The sequence below is a fragment of the Anopheles marshallii genome, chromosome 3, assembly GCF_943734725.1.
Source record: "Anopheles marshallii chromosome 3, idAnoMarsDA_429_01, whole genome shotgun sequence".
In the NCBI taxonomy this organism is placed as follows: domain Eukaryota; kingdom Metazoa; phylum Arthropoda; class Insecta; order Diptera; family Culicidae; genus Anopheles; species Anopheles marshallii.
The window spans coordinates 42490723-42503786 of record NC_071327.1 but is presented as its reverse complement, the minus strand read 5'-3'; the positions used below and the strand labels follow the sequence as shown (position 1 = coordinate 42503786).

At 39.2% G+C, this 13064-nt stretch overlaps 1 protein-coding gene across 1 annotated transcript in view; it reads right to left on the bottom strand.

The window, feature by feature from the left end:
- LOC128712623 (WD repeat and FYVE domain-containing protein 3) overlaps positions 1 to 13064 on the bottom strand; it is a 325442-nt gene that overhangs the window by 993 nt on the left and 311385 nt on the right. The window lies entirely within an intron of this gene.

The following is a 13064-nucleotide window of genomic DNA, read 5'->3' as shown; positions in this document are numbered from 1 at the left end:
GTTTTATGATGATTTTGTAACACTGAAATATATTATTTTCGCACCTCGACCGTGATAAAAAATTTAACTAAGTGCTTAATTGAAACACCAGTGTTGCACCAGTTTTTGCGTTGCAAAACAACTCGAATTCACCAAACACGAGCATATAATTACAGGACTGGACCTCACACCATAAACACGCTCAAGCATGAGTGGGGCGTGGCGAGATAGAGTTTGACAAAGTCGCAGTCGCAATTGCGACAATCGCCAACTGGGTAAAGACAGTCTTATATAACAAAATGTAACAAACTAATAACTGTATTGGTCTACAGTCTGGACGCTCCTTAAAGGTTCTGAAAAATGAGGTTTGAACACATACAATTGAGGCAGATCATACTCTAAGTTCGAAAGCTTTTACCCTGGCGACACAAAATCGTTGTTCGCAAAATGGTTTGTTTGGACATTTGTGGACATGAATCAGTTGCTTTCATTACGAAACCTTTTTCCTAGGCCTAAACGAATAAGCCTGGAAACGTCAAAACGCATACAAATATCTGGTTAAGAAAATGATTCGGGCCATAGTTAGTACAGTAGTGTTAGTGACTCCTTTTCTGTCATTTAACAACCAGTGGAACATCAGAAATTTAAAGTGTCAATAAAAAATAGTAAACAAATTTTTGAGAAACAATGGTTGAATTCTACAAAGCATTGTGGAATTCTGCACCATTATCATCAACTATTTTAGCTAGTATTCTGACCTTAACCATGACTATACAAGCACCGTTTCGAGAATGAGCGTACCAGCACTAAATGATATTGAATAATGAACTGATTTGTGATGTAAACTGAAGTTCTTTGAGATAACGGATGCATCGTAATGCAATGTTCCTTTTAACAATTTTGATCATTAATTTGAATATTTGCTGATAGATTTAAAAATAGATACTGCATTTGCTTAAACGCAAGAAGATTCTGAGATTCCTTGAGATCTTAAAGCTCAAGATTTGTTTTACGAGTCGACGATGCTTGTTATGTTACAATGGATGTAACAGGATCCACCTATACACACCTGACTTCAAAGTTCATGAATGAAATGTTTGATATATTTGTTCGGTACATATCCCTAAATATTTCCTCTTACAAGAAAAAAATTTATTACTCTTCATAACTTTAATAATTAGCAGCCAAACAATCAACGCAATCATCTTGCAAGCGCTGCAAACATTTTTAAGGCTTTTCCTAATCCAAAACACTGCGCCATCAAGGATGCTTATAGCGTGCCGCGCCAGTGGGCGGCCTATACACCACAGCTACGCTTTGTTTATCTAGGTGCTTTGCATCTCTCTCCTCACAAGAACAAATGGCTCTAGTGGTAGATCAAGGGCGTACGGCAGGTCCTGGTGATGGTTCAAGTCGAGCCAGCACAACAACCACAGGGGGGGGACAGGCGGTGGACTCATTTTATTTTGCGTCCTTTTTTTTTCGTCAAATTTTGACCGATGACAGTTCTTCGATTACAAAGGCCTGTTTTTTAAACGCAACTGTGAGGGTCACATTCCATTAAATGTGATCCAAAATGTTGCAGGTGGAGCTATCGTTCGTATTGTTAAGCCCTTTAAAATGAATTGGTTTGGCCTCAAAATTGTACAAATTTTGTCGATTGGTTCATCTGTTTGGTTCTTCAGAGCTCATTTTTCGTTCATTTTGTGACATTTTTGTCTGCTACGTAAGTCATTCAAGTTGCATGCAATAAAACACTGTAAAGGTAAAAAAACTGAATAGAAAACTGTTCTACCCAGAACAGTTTGTATTGTTTTCATGTTTGTTTTTTACAGTTTACCACGATAGATCGATACAGGTTTATATGGAGCTCTCCAAGAGTAACTAGGGAGGACCGATCGATCGATCGGTTGGTTTGTTTTGTTATTGCTCCAAGTTAGGGATAATATGCGTTGACAGCTGAAGGGAATTAATATATTTATAACTAAGGAAAAATATTAAATACCTTTTATTTGATATACTACTACTGATATAATACCTAAACAATTTGATTCATTATAAAACACTATTGACTACCGACCTATGTAAGACAACAATTTTTGCACATCATATAACACATAAAATGGTTTGCAACCGTCGTATTGGCGTTCGTTTAAAATTGTGGAATACAAACATTAGGTCGTCAGCTATCGTTCGTCGGAAACCATGCCAATATTTTGTTTAGTTTGTCACCGTCAGTTTGTCTGCTTGCATCTTCCTGCTTGTGCTGTTTCAAGTTTTGCCAAGTAATAAAACGTACCAGAGATTTAAAATTTTCACTTGGAAAAAGTTTTGTGGAAATTGTGAACAATCGTGAACTTATTCATCATATTTGAAGATATTGTAAAGTTGATATTGTGTATTCACAATAGAACACTTCGACTGTTTATGGTCAAAAAAAGATCTGGAAGAGTAACATTTTTTCGAAAGGGTATGTTTTTAGCTAATTTCAATATCAGAGCATCACACAAAAAGAACAAAACATTCGATGATCCATTAATATCTCTTCTTTCACATTTTCAACCACAGATGAAAAGATATCAAAGCGGTGCCGAGAAGAGGAAGAAACTTAAAAAAGTTTTAGAAACGACAGATCAACAAAAAAATGCAATTCATAAGTTTGTACCAATGACCCCATGTTCGAGGATTCTAATTCAAAAAAAGATTCGAAGAATTCGAATAACAACCCAAGTGGAAATTGACAAGCTAAATATAGGCCAGAGGGGGTGTGAAGGGTAAAAATTTGTTCGAAACGTCAGGTTGATGGAGTGTCGCGGTATGAAACGACGGGCTAGCGGTAAGAGTGTATGATGGTATGGGTGAAAGTCACATTCGGACAGAAGCGGTTTCAAAACAAACCCATAACGGTATTCGTAAACAACGCGTTTTCAGTACAACTTCGCATTTCCTTCGTGTTTTAGGTGTTTTGTGGCTTCAAGCATGTAGAATAAATGATTTAAAATGTGTTCAAAAACTTGTTAAGCACAGTGAAACATCGTGAGGACGAGCTAAACTAATTTAAACCCGTTTAGAAAAGGAATAGCGGATAATCAGCTGGGACTCATCAGTGCTTCAGAAGGTATGTTTTAAATTTCATTTGCTGTGTGTAACAGTATTCATTGAACTCACAACCAAAGAATCATCGAACGAACGAATTTTACATAGATCATCAAATTTCAGTACTTGGTCGGACGATGAAGCAGAAAGCACCTTCGCAGATGAAGCGGAAATACGAAGTGTTTGTCGATGGATATCGATTGCAATGAATCCGCAACGAAAAAAGGATAAGTATACTATAAGCAATAGTCATACCAATAACCTAAGGACATAAGCTTTTTCTCATAATGTTGCTTATTCAACCGTTTTTTCGCAGACGCTGGTTCCAGTAGAAAGCAGTAAATCACTTGTTGGATTGATTCCGTCCCAGTATAGAGGATTCCAAAGCGCTCTTTGAAATTGAAACCGGTAAATATTATAACAGATTAAGATAATCATGTTGCATCATGTTATCATGACTAATTCTCTTTCATTAGGTTCGCTCACGGTTGTCAAGCTTGTAGGAAATTCGTTTCAAATTTGGAATCGTCTTGATAGGACATGATTCCATGATTTTCTACACCTGATCCACTTTGGAGCGACCCAGCCAACTACATCGATCCTCAACCGTGCCGCCGCCACAGTTTCATGGCGGTTGATCTATGGACAATTGATCGTAAGCGGTACAGCTTCAACATGCGGTCGTTGAGGTGTGAGCGACGATCGAACAGTGAACAGCGTCTATTTCAACGCAGGTTGACCTACCGGCTGATCCTGCCACCATTTTAAGCATGTACATAACTTAACGGTTTCGTAAAACCGTTTAACTAGTTCTAGTGTGGATGTACTTTCTGGCCTAAAAGAAACGAGCGCGCAGGTCGATCCTAGGACGTATAGTTGTGCAATAGATGTTATATGTCGTGTTTTCGTTGACACGACTCGTGGGTGTAAAGGCGTGTAGTGTATGTAGCGATTCATACTACTTACTTAAAGTTTAATAAAAGCAGAACAGGAACTTTTAAAACAGAGCACAGCAGGGGATAATAACTTTAATTTTAACGTTCATAATATTGCATTATGTTACTTTACATTCGATAATACATTACCATCAACTATCAACTAAAACTGTTTTGTGTGTTTACCTTCACAACGTTTCTTATCCCATTTAATAATTTCGCATCCTTCTTTTTCTAATACTTGAAACTTGTCCGCAATACGACGATAGAATAGATAATACGATAGCTTCAAATACCATCCGGATCGTTCTTCCGTAGATGCACGAAGAATAACCTTGCCAGCTTCGGATAGGGAACGTTGAGCAAAACCATAAATGGTTGGTTTAGATCTCGTGAGTGTGAAAGAAAAACATGCTGAAATATGTTGCCTAACGGAACTTTGTTTACGCATAAGATATGATGAGAAGTCGTTTTTCTGCATTTCATGTTACACACTGTACCAGAGGAATAGTGGAAAAAAAATTGATCAACATGGTACTGTTGAAGGATGCTATGTATTCGGAAAATCTATAACATTCTTCACCAAAACCAATGTAAAGCACCCTTTCGCACAAACATTCCGCTAACACAAGCGCTACGATTACCACGAGCGATTGGTCGAGTATACTGTTGCAACATGCAGAAAACACAAAAACCCATCGTTATGTTCCCAGGAGAAATCCGGTACAAAAAGTTTAATTGGATTGCGCGTAGCCACCACCGGCCTAGCATAGCAGCATATGTGCCAAAATCTAGGTGAGTACAAATTTTCACTATGATATTTCATACGATCTTCTCTTCCCTCTCATTCGCAGATATACAACGCTCAAAAATAAATGCAACCTATAAATAGATCGGAAACATACAACAAAGCCACTGTTGTAGGGGAGCATCCATCCCCACTTCGCTTTTTTGCGAGCGTCAAGCCAGCTGACAAATTGGTTTCAATGTGTTCGTGCCACCACGGCTACCTTTGTGTGCGTGCAATCCGACCCCCCGACAAGCTGCCGCGCGGTCGAGTCCCATTGAAAAAAGCCAAAAAACTGCTCGAAATTTCTACTTGGGAACATAGAATCTGCAAACGTCGCACATGCATCATATATGTGGTGTGAGTGTCGAGGTAGACGAAAAGAGAAAGAGAACGGAAAGGAACGGAAACATTTTTTGAGACTTTTTTGACAGATTCGGCCAGTCAGCAGCTCAAAATGTAAACAAAACCTGTTGTATCTGCCGATGGTATGGCGAACGAACAATGGTTTATTTTTTATACAAGAACACTTTTTGCGTACTATTATGAATGTAACTACATTCTGAAAGTGTTTTATGCGTAATTATGATTGTGCAAGCACAATGTTTTGGCGTACGGTATGATGTTTTAATATCTCCGCAACGAACTTTTTGGAACAATGTGTGACAAAAGTTGTGAACATGTTTTATAATTGAATTTATACTTTTCAACTGCAATATGATTGATGGATTAAGCTCCTGTAATTAAGAAAATGATGATTTAGTTTTTAATCAGCAAACCACAATTTTTTTGACCATATTTTCCATAAAATTGAAACAAAAATACAGTAGAAACAAAAAAATAAAAATACATGAAAAACATTTTACTCGTCACACACTGTATGTTGTCAACGTCAAATCCAGTAAGGACCGTTGATGGTGGGCGATCGAAATGTTCCATCGAAGAGACCAGGCTGGATACTGGTTAATGGACACCATCATGGCCGAAATGGCTTGATTCGATGTCCTAAAACCAATAAACCAATATATGACAGACAAAACAATTCATTCCTACTCGTTTATTAGTTCACTTTAACCCAACTACTTATGCAATTGTAAAGTTTCCACAACGAATCTAAACTCGTTGGGAAAGAGCCAAGACAGGAGGATTTACCGTCCGACTTGGCGAGAACAGTCAAACGCTAGTTCTTGTTGAGTTCTGGTTTGAAAGCTTTTCGCTTCATTAAAGAATTATTCTAGCTTATATACTAATTTTCTGCTGACCGATCATGGTCAGCAGAAAATGGTGGTTTAATGGTGGCAGCGTGGTTTTATCCTGCTCGATATCGTTTATTTTTTAAAGTTGTCTTGCGTGCATTTTGTTCCGTCGATCGGCCGTGTTGACCCAATCATGCGGTGCTGTCGTCAACATCCTGACCCCCGTAATTCCTCGTAGAGGGGTTACTACTTTCTGACGGTTTAAATGGTGGAGGGCGTAACACGTACCCTTTAGCTCGTATTTGTTTGATAATTAGTGCCACAGTTAATCCTAATATTAAAGTGGAGGCGCAGGCTATACCGCTTGTAATTATTATGAGGTGAAGTAGATCAGAATTCGTATCTTTGTTTTGCTCTAAGTTTGATTAAAATATTTTAACCAGTGGTTTGAAATACATTTTCGTTTCTACTGTTTCTATTCTCATAGTTGGCTGGATTTCTTTGTTCTTGGTCTGTATTTTACAGTCTTGACTAAGTGTTATTACTTCAGCTTGATACGCGGGTTGTGCGTTTTGCATTTAGCGTTTGTTACAATTTGTGCGTTTAGCGTTTTGTTACAATTAAAGTATATATCGTTAGGTTGAGACGAATAGTACAGGATTTTGTTCGGCTGGGAGAGTTTTATAAATTTAGTTATTGGGGTTTTTATTGGTTTTATATCACACAAACGTTCTGTTTTTATATGTCTGAACGATGACGATATACAATCCAAATCCCTCCTAACTATTAAATCGGAGGCTACGTGGTAAGTGCTATTATATCGCGCAATGTCTGTTGGGTATATGTAGTGTATATCGTTTATAGCTATTACGTTTTTATCTAAGTCCAGAGTTGTAAGGTTCTTTAGGTTTGGTATGATGCTGATATGGAATACTTCGAATCTCTCTTGCGAGACGATGACGTTCACGATACGCACTATTATTTCCCCTTCGCAAATCTCTTTGTTCGTAATTTGAGGGTGGTCTAGAATTATAAGTCCGTTGGGTAACCTTGATTGAATCTTCTCGGTTATTTTGTTTGATTCAAATATACTAAGGGGGTGAATCTCTAACTCGAGATATTTTGTGGTAATGTGTTGTACTATGCTTTCAGCTAGCATAATTGTTTCTGTGACATGTTTTATAAGTACATTTTTTTTGTTTTCGTTGAAGCTGTTGTTTATACTCTTTATGCCTTCATGCATGTGATCTATTTTCATATATAGCTCGCTTCTAAGCATATCACCTTGTTTGATTTTATTCGTCATTTCTTCTGATATATGTCTTAGTTTCTGGTCTTCAGAGGCTCTGAAGACGGCTAACTGCTCGTCAATGTCGTCCTCTCCAAAAAGAATACCTTTCAAAAATCCGAATATACCGCTAGATCGTTTGGTTCGTCTTTTTACTGCAGTCTGTGATAGTTGAAGTGCGTGTTTAATGTTTTGTTGTAATGTCAATTCCATGTTTAGAAGGTTAGCGTCCGTGTCGCTCAGTGCCTTGAAGGCAGTGATCACCTTCTTTTCCACCGTTAGTAAAGTCTGTGTGTCATTTTCAGGGTGTATTTTGGTGTGGAAGGCTGTTTCCCACACACCCCTTTTCAGGAGAAGCGTTCCTTCGTGGTCGAAGAATATACCAGCTTCTTTAATTTGTCGGACCGATAGATTACTTATCGGGTGTATTAGCGTAATTAGAACGAACAGATACAGGACCATTGTAGGGTCTTATGAAATGCTTCCTCCTTTTTGCAGGAGGAGTTCTTAGGTGATCAGCTGATTGTTTAATGTAGCTGTTAACCGGTCTTTTTACTCCCCACGAAGGTACGCTTGTATTTTTCTCGTTCCCTTTTACTTCTAGCACCGCTAAATTGATAACAGGGCGTTTATATTCGCCGTTTTCAACCTTAATCTTTGCTGATCTGGCTTGTCCGTCTTTGGCGGGATAGACTTCTACTACACGTCCCTTTAACCACCTGCCTACGCGTTGTTCGTCAGGGAAGACTACTATGTCATCTGGTTGTATTGGGTTCGAGCGTGCTATCCATTTCATTGTGCCCTTTTCGCTAGTGTTGGGAGGTACTCCTTCAACCAACGTTCCCAATATTTTTGAGTGATAATCTGTGCCTTCTTCCAGTTGTTTCTGCTAGCTTCAGCTGCTGAAATCCCGGATGGTTGGGTTCGGCCTCTCCGGAACACCCTATCAAGAAGTGAAACGGTGTAAGAGGTTCATCGTCTTCAGTTTCGAGAGGGATGTGGGTTAGAGGTCTGTTATTGAGGATAAACTCAATCTCGATAAAGGCTGATCTTAGTACTTCTTCCGGCATACTACCATTGTTTGCCAGCAGGCTCTTGACCTCTCTGACCATTCTCTCCCATACACCTCCAAAGTGGGGCGCAGCCGGGGGATTAAAATGCCACTGGATACCGTCGGTTGCACATCTTTCGATTATTTCCGTTATTTGCCTGTTTGCCCCAACAAAGTTGGTACCATTGTCACTGTACATGTGACAAACCTTTCCTCGCCTATGCTGCATATTTTTTAAGCACATTATGAAGCAATTTGCGCTCAAGTCTTTAGCGATTTCTAAATGTATAGCACGTGTTGTCATGCATGTGAATATCGCTCCCCATCGTTTTTCTATTCTTCTTCCGATTGTCACTTGCATGGGTCCAAAGTAGTCTACACCTGTATGGGTGAAGGGTTTTTTGAACACAGCGGCTCGGCTTTCGGGAAGCGGAGCCATCATTGGGGCAATGGGGCGCGCGCGTTCGTTTTTGCAGTGTTGGCATTTGCTGATCACGTTTCTTACCATGGCACGGAGGTCGATTACCCAGTACCTTTGTCGAATCGCCGCAATAACTGCTTCTGTTTTTTTGTGCTTGTAGCGCTCATGATATTGGCTTATGATTAATGCTGTCACATGATGCTTCTTAGGCAGAATTATGGGCTGTTTTACTTCATCATTAAGGTAACTAATATTCGCTAATCGTCCGTTCGCTCGTAACAGTCCATCATTTTTTTGCGGGTTCAAGGATTTTATAGAGCTATTTTTTGGTATTTGTCCATTTAACGATAGTTGTAAGAGATCATCTCCGTACTCTCCCATTGAGCCTTTTGTAGTAGAAGCTTCTCTGCTTCGTCAAGATCAGTTTTTTGTATAATAGGTACAAATTTGGTTCCTCGGACTTTGCTTTTTAATAACTCAATGAACTTTAGACTGATTGCAAGTGCTCTTTTTAGTCTATTCCAATTAGAGCACCATTCGGTTCTTATAAATTCGAATGATTGTCTTTCAACAGTTTTGATAGTGTAGCTTGGACGTATTTCTTCTTGTGTGACAATTAGCGTTGGGTCTTTACTCTCAATGTGTTCTTGTTTTAAGAATTCTGGCCCATTCAGCCAAATAGATTTCTTTGTTGTGACTTTAGTAGCTTCATCTGCAGGGTTTTTATCGGAAGGGACCCATTTCCATTGATGAGCGCTGGTGCAATCTAGACTTTCTCCAATGCGCACGGCCACAAACTGTTTATATTTTTGTGGGTCGGCGTTAATCCATCCTAAGACGGTTTTGGAGTCTGTCCAAAAGTAATCTTGTTCAGTTTTGATTCTCATCTCCTTTTTGACAGTTTCAGCGAGCCTAGCTCCGAGAACTGCTGCTTGCAGCTCCAACCTTGGAATTGAAAGTGGCTTTATTGGTGCCACTCTGGTTTTTGCTGCTATTATATTTACGTCTATACCTGTTTTGCTCAAGGTTCTCAAATATACTACCGCTGCGAACGCCTTCTCCGAGGCGTCAACGAAAGTATGCATTTCAGTTTTTTGAACATCGTTAGATTTCGAATAACATCTAGGAATTTGTATGCTCTCCAATTCCTTTGTTCTTCCCATCCATTGGAGCCATTGTATCATTATGCGTTCTGGTACTGGGCTGTCCCAATCCAGTTCTGTTTTCCAAATTTCTTGAATAATTACCTTTGCTTGTATGGTAAAGTTTGAAGCTAGGCCTAAGGGATCGTATATCTTCATCACAAAGGCAAGCATCTCCCTTTTGGATAGGTTGATGCAAGGGATGTCTTTGATTTTATACCTCAATACATCGCTCGTTTTGTCCCAGTATTGTCCCAGAATTTTTTTCAAAATTCGTCTCCTTATTTGAGATCTGGAGTAACTCTTGTTGTGAAGACCTGTTTTCCGGAATATTTTTTATTACCTCGTGACAATTGGAAACGAAATTTCTTATAAAGAAGTGCGCGTTGTCATGTATGAGGCATACTTCGTTGATGGTTTGGATTGCATCATTAATAGTACGAAAACTATCAAGATAATCGTCAACGTAGTGATTTATTAAGATTGCTTCCACTGCTCTAGGGTACTTATCTTTATATTTCAAGGCGTTTTGATTCTTAACAATTTGGGCACATGCCGGGGAGCATGTTGCTCCAAAGATCATTACATTCATTGTATAAACTTGAGGTTCATCGCACGGGTTGTCTCTGAATAAGAATCTTTGAGCAACCTGGTCTTCCTCGCGGATCCGTATCTGATGAAACATTTCCTTAATATCTCCAGAACATGCAATGGGGAATTCGCGAAAACGTATTAATACTCCAAAGATAGAGGTAGTGGTGTCTGGTCCGGATAGAAGGGTAGAGTTTAATGAAACTCCTTCATTTTTTGCGGCTGCATCAAAAACTAGCCTAGGTTTTGGAATGGGTTTGTTAAGGTTGACGACTACAAAGTGTGGAATGTAGTTAATTTTAGAGCTTGTTTCCAGAAGTTCAAACGGTGTTAATTTGCGAGCGTAATCTTTCTGAATGTAATCGGCTATTTGTTTTTTATACCATGCTTTCATTTCATCATTATTTTTCACTTTGCGTTCTTGACTTTCGAGCCGCCTTAACGCCTGTGCGTAGCTATTTGGAAGAGATACATCGAAGTCTTTCCACAATAGACCAATTTCGTATTGTCCTCTTTTATACTTTAAGGTGCTGCTCATTATTCTGAGAGCCCTTTCATCATCCTTTGACTTTGGTAAGGATTTAGTTTCCCTAACGCCAAATTCCTCCGTTGAGAAAAATCCTTTCATAAGTTCTCTCAGCGATTTCTCTTCTTCTTCTTTCTTTTCTTGCACGGTGAACAAGTGATGTCGCCCTGTTGTATCTCCATGATTGCATTTTCCAAAAATGACCCATCCAATGCGTGTTTTATGCGCCACTGGTTCATCGGGTGTTCCTGCTTTTGACTCAATAGCTTGAGTATAATATGCATGTGGGAGGCCTAGCAGGACGGCGGGTTTAGCGTTTTCATAGCCTGCTATGTTCACCGCCTTTAAGTGAGAAAATTTTCTCTTAAGGGCACTAACGTTCATGCTCTGTATTGGGAGATCAAGTTCATTCACAGTTCTAATGTTTTTGATGCAGAGCATCCTACCATTAGGTCCTCTTAATTTGAGCGCCACAGACATGCTTTCAGCTTCCACTTGGTGGCAGCCATTCGTCCAGGAAAGCGTTAGAGGTTTTCTTGGCCCGTAGACGTTTAGTTTACGCCTAAAGTCCTCTGTCATGAGACTAGTGGAGGAACCAGGATCAATTAGCGCGTACGTCTTGATAGAAGTATCCCCACTACAAACGGTTATTGGGAGAACTTGGAACAGATATTGTTCGGAATTTTGATGAAAGTTTAAAAGCCCCCTTGAAGATACCCCAATCTGGTTGGATCTTTCCTCATGTAATATGACGTGGTGCCGTCGGCCACAACCGTCAACTGTGCATTGTGGATTTGACCGACAGTTGATGGCTGTATGGTTGGTAAACTTGCAACAGTTAGTACACACATTCTTTTCTTTCAAAACTTTCCATCGCTCATTTACAGGAGCATTTTTTAGTTTATAGCAAGACGTCGTTTCGTGCGGACGACTGCAAATTAGGCAACCCTTGGAATTTTGGCGACTAGTTGAAAAATGAGTATTTAGTCTTGTCGATCTTTCCTTTTGCCCTTCCATTGCGACGAGTGTAATTGCTACGTCTTCCGTTGGTTTTAGCCATTTGGCAAAATCTGCCAAATTTTTAACCTTGCCACCTTCTTCGTTGAGGGACTCTCGAAGCCACCGAGTTTTAAGTTCAGGAGAAAGCTTCGAGATTAAATCCGTAAGAAGCCTCTGATCCATCAAGTACTCCTTTTGGTTTAACATTGTCATGTTCTCAACCATATTGTTAAGCGCATTACAAAGTTCTATTACTGTGGCTGGGTTTTCTAAAGATACCCCTTTAACTGCCATGAGGTCTTTCAATAGAGCATTAAAAATACTAAGTGGATTGCCGTATAATCTCCCCAATCTTTCTAAGATGGCATCCACGTTATTTGGGTTCAGCATAAGTCCGCTAACGGACTTCAACGCTTCGCCCTTAAGGTGTGTTTGGAGCCGGGTGAGATTTTCCAAGTTGGTTATTTTTCGGTTCGAGTAGTTTCTTCAAACAGCAGTTTAAATCCGGGCCATGTTCGATAGTTACCATAAAATTCCGGTAGTTTTAGAATTTTACGCTTGCCTAGATTTTCCACCTTTCCTGTTAATGGGGTAGATCACGGGATAAGCCAGTTTTTTGTATGCGTTTTGACGTTTCCAGGCTTAAAAGCTTACAGCTCCCCATACAAACTGCCAAGCCAGATAAGCCTGGGAATCGATGGTTAGATTGTTTTGCTTATGAAAGTGCTCGACAGCTGCTCGACAAATATCAAAACAAAGCATTTTTCTAGCAGGTTTAAACTAGGTTAGGCCATATTTCCCATAGGCTTAGGATGTTAAAAAAGGAAAAAAAAATACATAAATACGCATGATTAATAAGTTTTTTTTAAACTTCTGGTGTTCTGGTGTTTAACAATAATTATTTTTATAAAAAAATCAGTTAAAAAAAATTTATCAAAAAAGGTAAATTATTATTTCAATTTACTTGCAGTTTTCCAGTTCACAGTTTATAAAGTCTAAACATCACTTAAATATTGCCTTGAAAATAACACGAAACATAAATTATGCTTTAAA